Source organism: Pecten maximus, chromosome 4 (genome assembly GCF_902652985.1).
Source record: "Pecten maximus chromosome 4, xPecMax1.1, whole genome shotgun sequence".
Taxonomy (NCBI): Eukaryota; Metazoa; Mollusca; class Bivalvia; order Pectinida; family Pectinidae; genus Pecten; species Pecten maximus.
The window spans coordinates 5,942,030-5,958,568 of NC_047018.1; positions in this window are offsets into that span (position 1 = coordinate 5,942,030).

Below are 16,539 nucleotides of genomic sequence, written 5' to 3' on the forward strand. Positions count from 1 at the left end.
TGTCACTGAATTCTCTGTTATCAAAATTTTATTCACATCGACTGTATAGATGAAGAATGGCACTTATATTGAGATATTTCGTGTTGAACTAAATATTTTAATCATAAAATAATCTCTCCATACTTGTGTACTAATGTTTACATGTCTATAGTACTAACGTTCAATGTTATCTCGTACACGTTCGACAAGACCAAAGAGAAAATCAGCTGGGAACTAAACAGTTTTTATTTCTTATTATCAATAACTTTAATTGAGAGACCTGACAATCAAAGGATGTAAAATCCTGTACATATTGTTGTATGCGGTCATGAGTAAATATATGATCTAATTAAGAAGTATGAGCGGAAAATAAAGTAAGACTGAAATAAAAAAAAATATATCGTAAATCACAGTTAGTGCTAATTCAGGTAATCAATTAAAAAATATATCGCATGAAATTTGCATTGGATTTATCTTTTAAAAAGTAACAGAGTTTGATATTGTCAAAGTTTAAAGTATACCTAAATAATTTCAGATAACTATTACTAAAAAATTTGTAGATGGAATAATAATTTGAGTCGTTATGTTACTTCAGCCTTGTCCAAACTATCTGATAGTTTTTTGCAGAGAAAAGAAACCGGATTATTTTCCGAATTTAGCCGGGGACACACAATCCTAAGTAACACACATATTGTTATTGTACTGCCGGATACCCAACACTGGAATGTGATAGAATATATGTGACTAAGTATCACATGTGGACAAAGATCTATATACATACGCTTTGTATCTAGAATATGTTAAATCTACCGCTATGACATCAATATAGAAGTGTTCGGAAGGTTATGACTATCGAAAGATACGAAAACGAGAATAAACATCCGACATTATAAACAATATCTTGCTATTTAAATCAACCAAAGTTCTGACTGTAGAAAAATGTAAGTTTACCGAGAGCCAGTCACGAAGGAACAAAGATAAGAGAGATAGCGATCTGATCGATATTAATGTGCACGTGAGGACGGACATGAAATTGACATGAATTGCGTCATAACATCGGCAGTGATGGCATTTGTTTTCCAGAATCATTAGCCATCAAGACTCTCAGAATTACGCGTTTGCTCTTTTGTTTCCTCCCTAAGGATAAAAATAATGAGTTCATCAGAGAAAAGTGTGATAAATATCATAAATATGAGAATTCGTATAAATGTTTGGCTATGTGCACAAACTAATGGAAATATAGCGAATAGCAATCAAATTTCTGTGGGGACATGTTCATATCAAACTATCGATCACGTGTTTACCTCCTTAATGTTTCTGTAATGAAAATATTTCCTCACTTTTGCAACATCAACCCTGATCTGCTCTTCAGATCACTTATATATTTTCTGAATTCGATAATCATATTCGTATGTATATTATATTACATAACATGTTAGTCGGTGTAAAGTATTTTGAAGGCTAAGATGTCAAACGAATACTATAAGGACATGAACCTTCCCACAAGTCTGTCTGATACTCATCTACTGTATTTGCCGTTAAATCGTGTATTTATTCTATCATTACATTGACGTTGAATCGTGTATTTGCTCCTTCATTAAATCGCGTACTTACTCCATCATTAAATTGGCATTTACTCGCGTATTCGTCTTATGTATTGTGCTTTCTTGTGACTAATTATCTAGGTGACCAACTGAAATCTAACAATGTCACTCAGTCTGCTCAGGTGTACGTATGTATATGTCATGATAAGTAAATAACAAACGAAAGAAGGGCTATTTAATGGATTCACACCCTTCAATGAAAACGTGCAGACATAGCTGTCCCAGAAAGTCCATTAGATTCGGACAGACTATGCCTGACCTAATTGTGCCACACAATAGTGCCATACACTTGTACAATTATATTGTTTCTTAGTATTACTGACCGAAAATATAGCAAAGTCATCGTTGACTGCATGGTGTAACAAATAAATAAAAAAAATCAATGATTTGACTTTAAACTCGCAGCAGGGTTGTCAATTACCTGGTTTATTACATTCCAAAATGTAACAAACATTTGGATGTTACGGTGGAAATTGCATTCGTAGAGGCCTACAAAAGTAGTTTTTTTTCTTTCTGTAATAAAATGGTACAGCAACACAAATATTTGGAAACAAAATATCCCATACTCTCAACTCATCTCCGAATGTTTCTCGCCACAGTATCCCAATCTTAGTCAAATGTGTTCAAGGTTACGCCCAATTGTTGTCATGTCGCCCTTAAACACACTGTTCTTCGCCAATGCTTTTCAGATTATCAACAAACACACCCCTTTCATTTCCCCGAAGATTCAATTCCTCAGAGAATTATTATCGCACTGCGGCCATAGGTATTCTTTTCCCTGCAAGATGATCTTCTTCAAAAGCATAAAAAATATCCCCCAGATTTCTCCTATAACTTGCCCTTTCCCCGTCCCACACCAAACCATTCTAATCCTCACTACTACTTTACTGGTATTGTGATGACCTGTTTTATTTTGCCCTAAATACTAACGTGTGTGATCTGGCTTTCCATTGAAGCACGTCTAAGCGTGACAGTGTATCTGTGTGTTCTATATCGTTTTCTCTCCAATAACTACTGTATAACAACTCCGTCTATTAATCAGGAAAAGTGCGTTTTAATCGAGTCATCTGTTTCCTTGTTTTAGAAATCTATAAAAGAATAGGAACAAACGTCAATTTATCATCGTTGACGTCACGATCACCTGCAGCGCCTTTATAGCCATGACACTTGGGTGACTATTTGTGTTAATGTTTTTAATGTTTCCCATTTTGATGACGGACAAGAATAACTTCTTGAAGGAAAATCAGGAGAACTGTCTCCGCTTTAATTACCCGATAGTTAACCAGACCTGGTGATCAATGCCAGAAATAGCTCGGGAGTACATTCGAGGTGTAATGTGTTTATTAAAGATGAAATTAATAGGTCTTGTTTAAGGAATGTTTTGAGGAGCCTCAAGGTACTTTTGAAAGCATAGACTAAATCCCGGCTTAGATTATTATAAATCTGTTAGATTAGGTAAAACATAACCGGACAAGGTGGGAACCGCGGTAGTTACAACGGACCACAAGTCACACATAACCGGACAAAGTGAGATTCACGGTAGTAACAACCACAAGTCACACATAACCGGACAAAGTGAAAACCGAGGTAGTCACAACGAACCACAAGTCAAACGTAACCGGACAAAGTGAAAACCGAGGTAGTCACAACGGACCACACGTCACACATAACCGGACAAAGTGAGAACCGAGGTAGTCACAACGGACCACAAGTCAATCATAACCGGACAAAGTGAGAACTGATGAAGTCACAACGGACCACAAGTCACACATAACCGGACAAAGTGAGAACCGAGGTAGTCACAACGGACCACAAGTCAAACATAACCGGACAAAGTGAGATCCACGGTAGTCACAACGGACCACAAGTCACACATAACCGGACAAAGTGAGAACCGAGGTAGTCACAACGGACCACAAGTCAAACATAACCGGACAAAGTGAGATCCACGGTAGTAACAACAGACCACAAGTCACACATAACCGGACAAAGTGAGATCCACGGTAGTAACAACGGACCACAAGTCACACATAACCGGACAAAGTGAGATCCACGGTAGTAACAACGAACCACAAGTCAAACGTAACCGGACAAAGTGAGATCCACGGTAGTTACAACGGACCACAAGTCAAACGTAACCGGACAAAGTGAGATCCACGGTAGTAACAACGGACCACAAGTCAAACGTAACCGGACAAAGTGAGAACCGGGGTAGTCACAACCACAAGTCAATCATAACCGGACAAAGTGAGAACCGGGGTAGTCATAACGGACCACAAGTCAAACATAACCGGACAAAGTGAGAACCGGGGTAGTCACATCCACAAGTCAATCATAACCGGACAAAGTGAGAACCGGGGTAGTCATAACGGACCACAAGTCAAACATAACCGGACAAAGTGAGAACCGAGGTAGTAACAACGGACCACAAGTCACACATAACCGGACAAAGTGGGAACCGCGGTAGTCACAACGGACCACAAGTCACACATAACCGGACAAAGTGAGAACTGATGAAGTCACAACGGACCACAAGTCACACATAACCGGACAAAGTGAGATCCACGGTAGTCATAACGAACCACAGGTCAACCATAACCGGACAAAGTGAGAACTGATGAAGTCACAACGAACCACAAGTCAAACATAACCGGACAAAGTGAGATCCACGGTAGTAACAACGGACCACAAGTCAAACATAACCGGACAAAGTGAGATCCACGGTAGTCATAACGAACCACAAGTCACACATAACCGGATAAAGTGAAAACCGAGGTAGTCACAACGGACCACAAGTCAAACATAACCGGACAAAGTGGGAACCGAGGTAGTCACAACCACAAGTCAATCATAACCGGACAAAGTGAGAACCGAGGTAGTCACAACGGACCACAAGTCAAACATAACCGGACAAAGTGAGATCCACGGTAGTAACAACGGACCACAAGTCAAACATAACCGGACAAAGTGGGAACCGAGGTAGCCACAACGGACCACAAGTCAAACATAACCGGACAAAATGAGAACCGCGGTAGTCACAACCACAAGTCAATCATAACCGGACAAAGTGAGAACCGGGGTAGTCACAACGGACCACAAGTCAAACATAACCGGACAAAGTGAAAACCGGGGTAATGATATCACTTAATGGCTAAGAAGTTTGAATAGGTGATATCACTGAAATAGTAAAACGCCGTCCAGTCCCATAAAAACAATCAAACAATTTGAGACTATCTTCATTCTTATTTCTATTACTGGGCCGAGGGAAACTACTTGTCAGTCGTCATAAAAATTCCAGCAGATGTACAAAATTGTGGGTGAAATTTAGTGTAACGCCACAAAAAAAGTTCATACCAAGCTGAAATTGGTTCATTCTCTTACTACATCAGCTCCCTTAGAAACAAGATATAATCGTAAAAATGGTCGAGTTCCAAGCTGACATATATTTGTAGAGCGTTATTGGCTGAAAGATGTTTATTTTCGGGATTTTCTTGATTGACTACGTAACCAGACCTACAACACTGTGTTGACTAGGTAACCAGACCTACAACACTGTGTTGACTAGGTAACCAGACCTACAACACTGTGTTGACTAGGTAACCAGACCTACACCACTGTGTTGACTAGGTAACCAGACCTACAACACTGTGTTGACTAGGTAACCAGACCTACAACACTGTGTTGACTAGGTAACCAGACCTACAACACTGTGTTGACTAGGTAACCAGACCTACACCACTGTGTGACTAGGTAACCAGATCTACACCACTGAGTTGACTAGGTAACCAGACCTACAACACTGTGTTGGCTAGGTAACCAGACCTACAACACCGTGTTGGCTAGGTAACCAGACCTACAACACTGCGTTGACTAGGTAACCAGACCTACAACACTGTGTTTCGTGATTTGCAGGTTACTGTATGACGATATATATATATGGCGGTGTTATCTATTGAGTAAGTTATATATGTATGACGATATATATATGGCGGTGTTGTTTATGAAGTTGGACGATATTCATATGACGGGTTTGGGATATTTGACGAGATTTATATGGCGTTGTTTTCTATGAAGTGGGACATTTGACGATATTTATATGGCTGTTTTGTCTATGAAGTGGGACATTTGACGATATTTACATGGCGGTGTTTTCTATGAAGTGGGGCATTTGACGATATTTATATGGCGGTGTTCTCTATGAAGTGGGATAATTGACGAGATTTACATGGCGGTGTTGTCTATGAAGTGGGACATTTGACGATATTTATATGGCGGTGTTTTCTATGAAGTGGGACATTTGACGATATTTATATGGCGGTGTTTTCTATGAAGTGGAACACTTGACGATATTTATATGGCGATTTTGTCTATAAAGTGTTTCATTTGACGAGATTTATATGGCGGTTTTGTCTATGAATTGGGACATTTAACGAGATTTTATTTATATGGCGGTGTTGTCTATGAAGTGCGATAATTGACGAGATTTATATGGCGGTTTTGTCTATAAAGTGGGACATTGACGAGGTTTATATGGCGGTGTTCTCTATGAAGTGGGACATTTGACGAGATTTACATGGCGGTTTTGTCTATGAAGTGTGACATTTGACGATATATACTGTATATGGCGGTGTTGTCTATGAAGTGGGACATTTGACGAAATTTATATGGCGGTTGTCTTAAACGAAAGTTAAAACCCTTCAGAATACTTTTTTTATAGCCCTTGTACTCGTAAAAATATTCCACTGCTCATATTTGACCTCAGTTTTTGGTTTGTCTCACGTTTTAATCTTTTTGCAGTTATATAATAAAATGCATTGTGCATTTTATTTCAACTAGCGAAAAGAAAAGAGTATTGTTTTTGTCCTGGAAATACTTACAGAGAAAATGCCGTTCCACGCTGAAAAGGAATTCTCCGCCTTATACGGACTTTCCGGATAACTTTTTCGTCAGGACATGGCTAAACAACCTGTTTAGAAATTGAAATATCAGTGTTAAATAAGATATAAATGGTAACGTCTATTCCTTCTTGTTTGTCACTATCAGTCTCACCGATAAGTCGTCTGGGGAATGCTGCGACACAAAGCAAGTACAACCGGAAATCAGCGGCGTGGTAGATTTACTGTGTGATAGTGATTCTTAACTTTGGTCAAATTACAAAAATATCTCACGTGTCACGTCCTCAGACCAATAGATTCCCATCCTCTTCACCAAACCCTTAATCTTCACAGATTTTGTATGTACCGGAAGGTCAAAAAGAAATTATTGATAGATACCAATGGTGGGAGCTCGGGACAGGTGGTCGTTGTATACAATACAATGTAAAAGGACAACTGTAGGTCGTTGTATACAATACAATGTAAAAGGACAACTGTAGGTCGTTGTATACAATACAATGTAAAAGAACAATTGTAGGTCGTTGTATACAATACAATGTAAAAGGACAACTGTAGGTCGTTGTATTCAATACAATGTAAAAGGACAACTGTAGATCGTTGTATATAATACAATGTAAAAGGACAACTGTAGGTCGTTGTATATAATACAATGTAAAATGACAACTGTAGGTCGTTGTATTCAATACAATGTAAAAGGACAACTGTAGGTCGTTGTATACAATACAATGTAAAAGGACAACTGTAGATCGTTGTATACAATACAATGTAAAAGGACAACTGTAAATCGTTGTATATAATACAATGTAAAAGGACAACTGTAGGTCGTTGTATACAATACAATGTAAAAGGACAACTGTAGGTCGTTGTATACAATATACAATGTAAAAGGACAACTGTAAAACAGTAGTTTACATGTTTATGTATAAAACATAAATCCAACTTTAGATCGTGCATAAAAAGGAGAAATATTTCCGCGGAGATCTTTAAAAAGACATTTCGTGTTCTCAAAATAAAAACCGGGATCTTGATTAAGGAACCAGTACGTATATTGCCGAGTATCGGATACGTTAAGCTTCTCATAAACCATAACACTCTTCCGTACTCGTCACCAGCTTTCATCTTCGATATCGACAGGCAGGTCTAAATACCCGGGGCTGTGGAAATAGCTGTGATCCTATCCAGAAACAGTCACCAAAGCCAACAAAGATCTTGTCTACTATGAATTCAATTATCTCTAAGATTGTGTGTGTTTTGTTTATTTTTTGTTTATTTATTTATTTTTTGTTTTTTGTTGTTGTTTTTTTTGTTTTTGTTTTTGTTTTTTTTTCTTTCTTTTTGATTTGTTATTGTTTTCCCCCATTTACATTGGGATAACTACATATTTTACTTGGTGCACGTGCAAGTAAAACATTTAGTCATCGCAATGTAAATACATCCAATACAGGTGCAGGTACAGAAAATTAAAAAAATTCCTTACACTTGGTATCCACAGCATTTCACATAACATTTAAACCATAAATTACCTCATACAAATCGTTTAAACAGCAGAATGAGAACAGCCAATTGTAACCGAAAGCCCTAGGTGGCACTGACGGGAGTGTCAGTCACGATATCAGGAAACAAACTAGTGCGAAAATAATTCAGGAAATGATTTTAGTTCATGCATTAAACAGGAACGCTTAAAACAGGTAGTGACGAGACTGAAAACATATTATGAGGTGGCGAATCGGAACCGAAAGTGTGAAACATGTCAAGAGAGTACTTATCATGTTCCTGTACTGTCTCTGGTGTATCATTTTCAATGAATGAATCGTTTAAGTCAATCCATTAGCGAGATGTGTATACACATACAAGCATTGCTATCGCGTACTTACTCGTATTTGCTTCTGAGTGTGGTGTAGAGGGTCAGAAAATGAGCCTGTACCAGACATAAACTTAACTGGACGGTGGGTTTCGGGAGGCTGTATATCAAGGTCGTTAGGTGTCCCACACTTGATTATTCAACTTTCCCGAACTCAGTTCTCTGAAAACCTCAATATTTCAAATACTATGTTCTGGTTCAGCCTTGCTGACGTAGAATCCGGAGAAATCGGCCTTAGCTGAAATCTTGATGTCAGTATACGTTTATGATACAAAAAAAAAAAAAAAAAAAAACATTTAGCGTCTGCTTGAAACAAGGTCGATTATATTTCTGTCTTATTCTAATTTCATTACTGTTAGAATTGTTTATTACTATTTTCTTAAATATCAATGATATTATAGTATGACATTTTAAATGATGCATTTTCATTTATTTTTCAAGCGCTGCTGATTTTTAGACAAGTATTTGTTAATATTTGTCCCTGGTATTCTTGGTAGAAAGCCAACAAACATGTGGGTGACTTGTCCCTCCCAGGGGTAAGTTTGTTGTGACTTGTCCCTCCCAGGGGTAAGTTTGTTGTGACTTGTCCCTCCCAGGGGTTAGTTTGTTGTGACTTGTCCCTCCCAGGGGTTAGTTTGTTGTGACTTGTCCCTCCCAGGGGTTAGTTTGTTGTGACTTGTCCCTCCCACGGGTTAGTTTGTTGTGACTTCAATTGGTCTTTCTTTAGAGATATGACGTTCACTCGCGTGATCCAATCAGTGTCTTCCTTACAGATAAATCCCTCACTAGGTAAGACTCATTTTCTGATATTCAAAATATGTTTCACCTGTAGAGTCTAGGTTCGGAGGCCGGTTGGGCAAATACAATTGAATTTCAACGCCTCCTACGTGGATTTCGAGTTCAAAATACAATACAAATTTTACATTGTTCCAGATCACATTCTTTCTACGAAACAAAAATCTTCTACACGAATTGCGATTTTAGAAACATTCGACAAGAATCACCGAAATTTTCTACTTTGGTTTCAGGATATACAAGTTTTATTAACCTGTTCGCACTTTTTTTCCAGGCTAGGATCTTGCATATAAATCTGAGAACTCAAATAAAATAAAGTATCCTTCTTCACACGAAGGGAATCAGATGAATCTTGTTTTTGAACTTTCTGATATTAGTCCTCCAGAAATTTCGTTAGAAATATCTGATCGGAGTGATTTCGACCCTGTCTCATCGAATGCACAAACATAGAAACAAGAAATGGCTGAAGCGAGCCAATCGATTATGCCTTAGTCTATTCAGGGCAAACAGGAACGTTTTCATGTATCGCGTTCCAAACGGTTGGACCTGTTGGATGAGATTTATTCGTTTATGAAATAAGGACGGACCTGGTAGTATTTTGTTGTTTTCAGAGAGCTTTGACAAGAATTTCAAGGCCTGCATTAACAAGGATATGGAAGGACGCCTTTCACGGTGTTGTCCACAATAAAGGTCATGGATGGACGCCTTTCACGGTGTTGTCCACAATAAAGGACATGGATGGACGCCTTTCGCCGTGTCGCCCACAATAAAGGTCATGGATGGACGCCTTTCACCGTGTCGCCCACAATAAAGGTCATGGATGGACGCCTTTCGCCGTGTCGCCCACAATAAAGGACATGGAAGGTCGCCTTTCACAATAAAGGTCATGGATGGACGCCTTTCACCGTGTCGCCCACAATAAAGGACATGGATGGACGCCTTTCACCGTGTCGCCCACAATAAAGGTCATGGATTGACGCCTTTCAACGTGTCGCCCACAATAAAGGACATGGATTGACGCCTTTCAACGTGTCGCCCACAATAAAGGACATGGAAGGTCGCCTTTCACAATAAAGGACATTGATGGCCGCCTTTCACCATGTCGCCCACAATAAAGGACATGGAAGGTCGCCTTTCACCATAAAGGTCATGGATGGACGCCTTTCACCGTGTCGTCCACAATAAAGGACATGGATGGACGCCTTTCACGTCGGTTTTAAGTCGGTCTTTCTTCATGGTCAGCGTATACTCTGTTCGGTATTACATAGGAGTCATAACTCTTCACCTTTTTACTCAATTTAAAGTTCAACGTTAGACAGTATGAACATTGATTTGAGAGGTTTGTCGAGGTTGAACCCACTATGTCCATCCCAAGCCCATTATATCCCCCCCTATTCTTTGTCAAATCTATCAATGTATAGATAAATACATAGCAGTGTATGTAACACTTTGGTGCATGTTTTTTCAGTCTCTATCTCATGCTACGAAAGCCCAATTTGATGCCAACTAGTCAAGAGACAGGAAATTGTTATTCAAAATTTGCACGGACATCACAGAATACACAATACAACAAAGTGACATTTGACCCTACGACACAGCTATCAAAAATACCACAGTTCCATAGTAATCCTAAACTTATAGTTCAATAAATGACGCTTGTTACTCTCACAAGCGTCGCTAAAATTAAGTCTAGCTATCAAAAGTGTAATGTACATATATGCTAACATAGCACACAATAGAAATTCACATAGTAAATGTAACATGCACAGGGGTAACAACGGAGCGGTCACCCATCCAAGAGCTGATCACGCTCGACGTTGCTTAATTTCGGTACACAGACAAGACACGCAACCGCACAGTCACAAAAGCTAGCTATTGGACTATACAGCTGAAATGTCCATATCCCTGAACCATCACATATACACTGTAATAGTATGTGCTTAGAGAGACTAGACCAATCGGTCGGGAAAATATTGGATTAAAGTTGGTGAAAGGACTTGGAAGGGAAAAAATCACACTACGTGGTGAGTACAGACCACACATGAACAGATCTCGGTATCCAAGGGGCGGAGAAGCCTCCGAAAAGACCCGTAATTCTCGAAGGTGCGGAGCAGCCTTCGAAAAGACCCGTAGTTCTCAGCTAGTTTTAGCTGATTCGACACCTGGGAGGCCGTTAACCGAAAAGATCGCTCTCCATAAATGGAGGTGTTCACCTTTTGAATCCTTTCCAGATTATAGATTATAAAAAAAGACTTCTTTCCTTTCAATAAGACTTTATAGAATAGATGATGACACAACATTTATAAACGAAGAGCACGCTTCTGTATTTTCTCCATTTCCCCAGTGTTTGCAAGAGTACAAAAGTGTCAGGCAAGCGAGCAATAATCAAAATTTGATAATATAAAAGACTTAAAAATAGTAATTTTTCCTTTCTTAATAAGATTATTCCCAAGTTTTTTTAAAAAAAAAGAGCAAATTGTTTAGAAGCATTCCTACATGTACAAAAGCGAGAGTTATGCATATCAAAAATTCCGATGAAAATCAATATGAACACCTACAGTTTTACACTTTCTTCACACACAATGTCTCTAACACTTCAATATCAAACAGATTTTACAGGGGTACTGTTTCTTTTCAAAACAGCTTGCCTGGAATTCCTGTGGATAAACTTTCATCCAATTAAAATTGAACCATACAACTTTGCTCTCATCATCTGAACAATCTTTCAAATGTGAAAAACTATCATATATCCTTGATAGTGTGTTATCATCAGCTTAATTATATAACCTACAAGTGTCTCTAAAAGTAAAAATATCATTGATGAAATATTAAAAATCAGAGGTCCAACTATAGAGCCGTGGGGGACACCCTTCTTTACATCAGCCCATTTACTGGTCATAGGCCCCAGTCTGACCTGCTGCTGTCTGCCACTCAGGTAGCTGCTGATGAGGTCAAGCATACAGCTTCCTGAACAGCAGGTTATGAGGAATACCATCACAACCGCACCAACATGTTGATGGTTGTCCAAGGCCCGCCTTCACTCCTCAAGGGCTCACAGCACGACAGTCTGGCACCCATAACCGCTCCTGAGAACTGAAAGGAAAAGGCTAAATAGAGGCTTAAAAACTCAATCAGCTGGTTATTAATTATTCTTTCAAAGATTTTTGACATAAATATTATAATACTAACAGGTCTAAAATGTCCATTTTCCGTGAGGTCATTTCTAGTGTTGTTCTGATTAATAAGATGATAAGTCGTTTTACCTCTGACTATGATTAATCGATCAGGATTTTCTGTGATCCCTCGTGGTTTGTCTATAACATGGACATGTTCTATATTTACGGCTGACTTCAACAATAAAGGAACAATATAACCGGCCAAATAAAATAAAAATAGTGATGATCGATCATGTAATCTATAGTGATTCCGAACACTAGTTTTTTTAAGGACATCTGGGAATTGAGAAACAGAAGTACAAAGATTAAAAAAGTGACGTTATAGGTCCTAATAGCTGAGATTCCATCGATACCTGTGGCTTCTTTTAATCATAAAAATTGTCATATTTAGAAGAAATAAGGTCAGTAGATAAAACAGCGTCATAGATAAAATTATTATCACTCAAGGATGGGGGTTTGTATGTACCAATAAAAGCCAATCATGCTTCTGTACACTGAACACTGAACACTCTATCACGATATATTCCACCTCATCGAGTTCCAGATCACTCCGCCTGCGCGACGGAAGATCGGAACGAACGTAAGCACTAAGTGGATATCACGTCCTTCCTAAGTGATCTAAATTCCGCCAAATCAAATCATGATTGTTTAAAAGTGTCATCCAGTTTAGACTCCTCAATATAGCAATGTAAAAAATATATATATAAGATGGCCGTCAAAACCAAGATGGCTGCCAAATCTAAATCCAATATAGCTGCAATATATAGATGGTAAATTCGAGATTACTATATGAACAGAGTTTTATAAACTTATTTCTTTATCAGACAATCATGCAGACAAGATGGCCGCCAAATTCAAGACGGATGTCATATATATGCCCAATTTTGAATTTCATCAATGATATACAGATTTTGACATTTTTGGCAAACTATCATTTGTATATTTATAGCTGTAACAATTTTTTTTCTGTGACACTCCTTTAGGTGTCACCCACTGGAATCAAGAATAGTTCTTTGCGTACTTTTTGTAGCTCAGAAGGACACAACATTTCTTCGTCTTCAAATTTATCACGCACAACATTCCAGATGTCTGTTGATAAAGCAAGAGATCTGTCGTATGCAACTGAAATGTCTATTTTGAAAAAAAAAGCATTTCAATTACAACCCCCTTTTCTTGTTTCTGCGTGTATTTTTATACCTGGATACACTGTAACGGTGGCCCTCTTTCTATTTACTGGAAGTTGGGAATTGACCCAGCACCACGACGAATTGAAAGGTTGAAAAGCAAAGGTTGTGCTATAGTGAGAAGCTTGTGATCTGTTTCTCGCCTGTTTTTTTTATGTTTAAACCTTCAAGAATCATTGAAACTAATGTCACTAGCGACTGTGGCACCGATTTTTCTTGACATTTCCCTTGAAATTCCACTTTGAATGACTTTTCCTCCCATTTCATAACATCTCTTCGTATGATGTTAGCTGCCTTTTGAAAATTCCAGCATGAAGCACATCTCCAATATCAGTGACGAAAAAAAACCACCTCTCGAAAGTACATTTGAGGCTGTATGGTGGAAAGTGATCTGAACATTCCTTTTCGTTAGGTTACTAGAATGTATTCAGCTTTTCATATTAAAGCCAAGTTGGTCAAGTCGTGAAGTATATATTCAGGCAAGATCGGACAACTTAAAAACTGGAGCAAGGTTGTTACTTTTTGCTGAAGCTTCCTCTATAAAAGAAACAATTTAGCTACAGGCAGTTCATTGTAATCTATATTTTGGCACATCAGTGTTTTTACTGTTGTTGACTTTTCTAGCTCTTCGATAAAAGGTGGCAAAGCTGTTCAAATGATATATTGAATCCTGTGCTATCAAATCTAGAATTCATTTCTTGTAATAAGGCAGCCGCGTGTCGAATGCGGTGGTCAACATTAAATGTTTCGACTTTATGTAAGTTCCCTGTTGATTCATCGCAGAAGAAAACACTGTTTGTTTGATTTCACTGTCAGCTTTGGATATTCCGGTGTATGAAGTCTCCTCAGTTTCTGTGGGTTGTTTTCCTTATCATTGTCATCACTGAATTCCCTTTTCCGGCGTATCCGTTGGAGCTTTTAGCCATTCAGCTGGCCCCTACATTGCTTATGGTATTTCGCACTATGTATTGTTACATTTCTTTCTATACCATGTCCTGCCACAAGCCTGTCAAAATCCTTAATGTTTTCTGGCTAGGAGCTCAGTTCGTCAAATGCCTCCAAATGGTCTCCTATTGTTTTATATGCATACCAATACCAAGTTTCAATGTTTTTTCTCTTTGAATTTATAGGCTTATAGGTTTATAGGGTTTATCTCAGCGGCTCTTTTGTTGTTTGTTGATATAAACAGCATTTACCCCAGTCAGTTTACGCTACTGATGATAGCTTAACTAATACTGGAATCTCTCCCAGAAAATAATCCACAGCTATAGGTGATTTCATTTTCAACTTGATTTGAAGAACAGCGGAACATTTCTATCTGGGTAGAAATTTGCCCTGACACCGGAAAGAAGAGCAAAAGTTTTCAGAGAGGGAAATTTAAACAGTTTATTCTACGTTTGAAATATATCTTATGCTTCAGATGTGAGAACGTATGCACCAGTTTTATATACACGTAGGTGTATTTTCAATCATGCTCCCAATGAATAGCTTCCTGAAAATATGCAATTAAAATAAGATGTTTGATAGTCAAAGTATTCTTATTAGATATAGGTCCTATTGCATTTTCATGTATTTTTGTTTTCTAAATATAAAATGATTTTGCAAGATATTGGATGATATTTGGCATTAAGTACTTCTATGGATTTTTATCACGATCAAAATCTGGCTTATCATCCATTGTTTTCATTACAGTGTAGCATGGAAATAATACCCAATAAATTCTGCCCTATCTATAAAATTGATGTTTAACACACTTAACTAATTCTTATTTCTTATTATTTTTATTTTTTCTTCAACTGGTTAATGGACAATGTTTTTCAAATGCCTTTTATGCAATTCAAGTATCTTTATACAATAGAACTATTTAACTCCAATGGGAAAACGCCGTCGATGCTTCATTATTGCAAATAAAATGATGACATTTAAGAAAAAATCAATAACAATAAGTTAAGATGTGTACAAGCTTTCATTTTACAATTTTTAGATATACACCATGCATGATAAAGATGCAATAAGCAATATCATACGGATTTGTCAAAAATGGTGGCCAGCTTGGATGTTTTTTTATTGGCCCAATATCCAAAAGCTATCAGTGTATTTCCACTTACAATCATGACGAGTTTACTAAAAATCCCACAATGATTTCACCATTCTGCTAGACTATAGTGAACACTTGGAGCAATACCAATCTGTAAGTGATGAATCGCCCATTTACTGGCAGGTCAATCAATTTCCTATGAAACCATAGACCAACACCTCCACATAAATGGCTTGTTGGTTGGATCGTATAGCCTTCATACAAGATCCACAGGGAAATCGGATGGGACGAAGGTTTAACGATACATCTCCCGACAGCAAAACGAAAAGAACTTTACACAACATAGATGTGTGTAGATTGGACGAGCAACATTTTTCGTCCCTGAATGATGAAGACTCCTAGTTTCACTGAGAATGTATTCAGATGTCTTTAATGGATGAATTTGTGGTAAAGCACATGGTTCGACGGGTAAAAACTGTTAAAACAGACTAGAAATCTCAGAACACCTTTCTACACGTCCGGCGCCATTTTTAAATGTCGTATATTGCTATAGAAGTAGCAAATTTGATCCTAGCAAATACCTTTTAATACAGAATATTTTAGTCGAGGAAGGGGTCCTTCTGCTTGTATTAAATTGGTCAAAAAACCAATCAATTTGGACATAATAGTGCGGTCTCCTCTTGTGGTCATTTCTGGGGCCCTCTCTGTCCGTTTCAGGCCTTCATTCGCATGAGAGCTTTAATCCCAGCTCACCTGAGTAACCCTGACATATTTGTTATGACTTGTTTCAGAAGAAGCTACGATGTTTCATACCAAATAGGCGTGTATGCATCGTCCCGTTTGTCACACAGTTTCCACAAGGGAGGGGCCACATGGGCCTTTTGTAAGGGATTCTAGGGGAGATGATTCAGTTACATGGGATTAGGTTTGTGAACCATACAAAACTTATCTCAAATTTTCCCTGGAAGACAAGTTCTAAAGAAATATGGGGGTACTATACTTGCCTT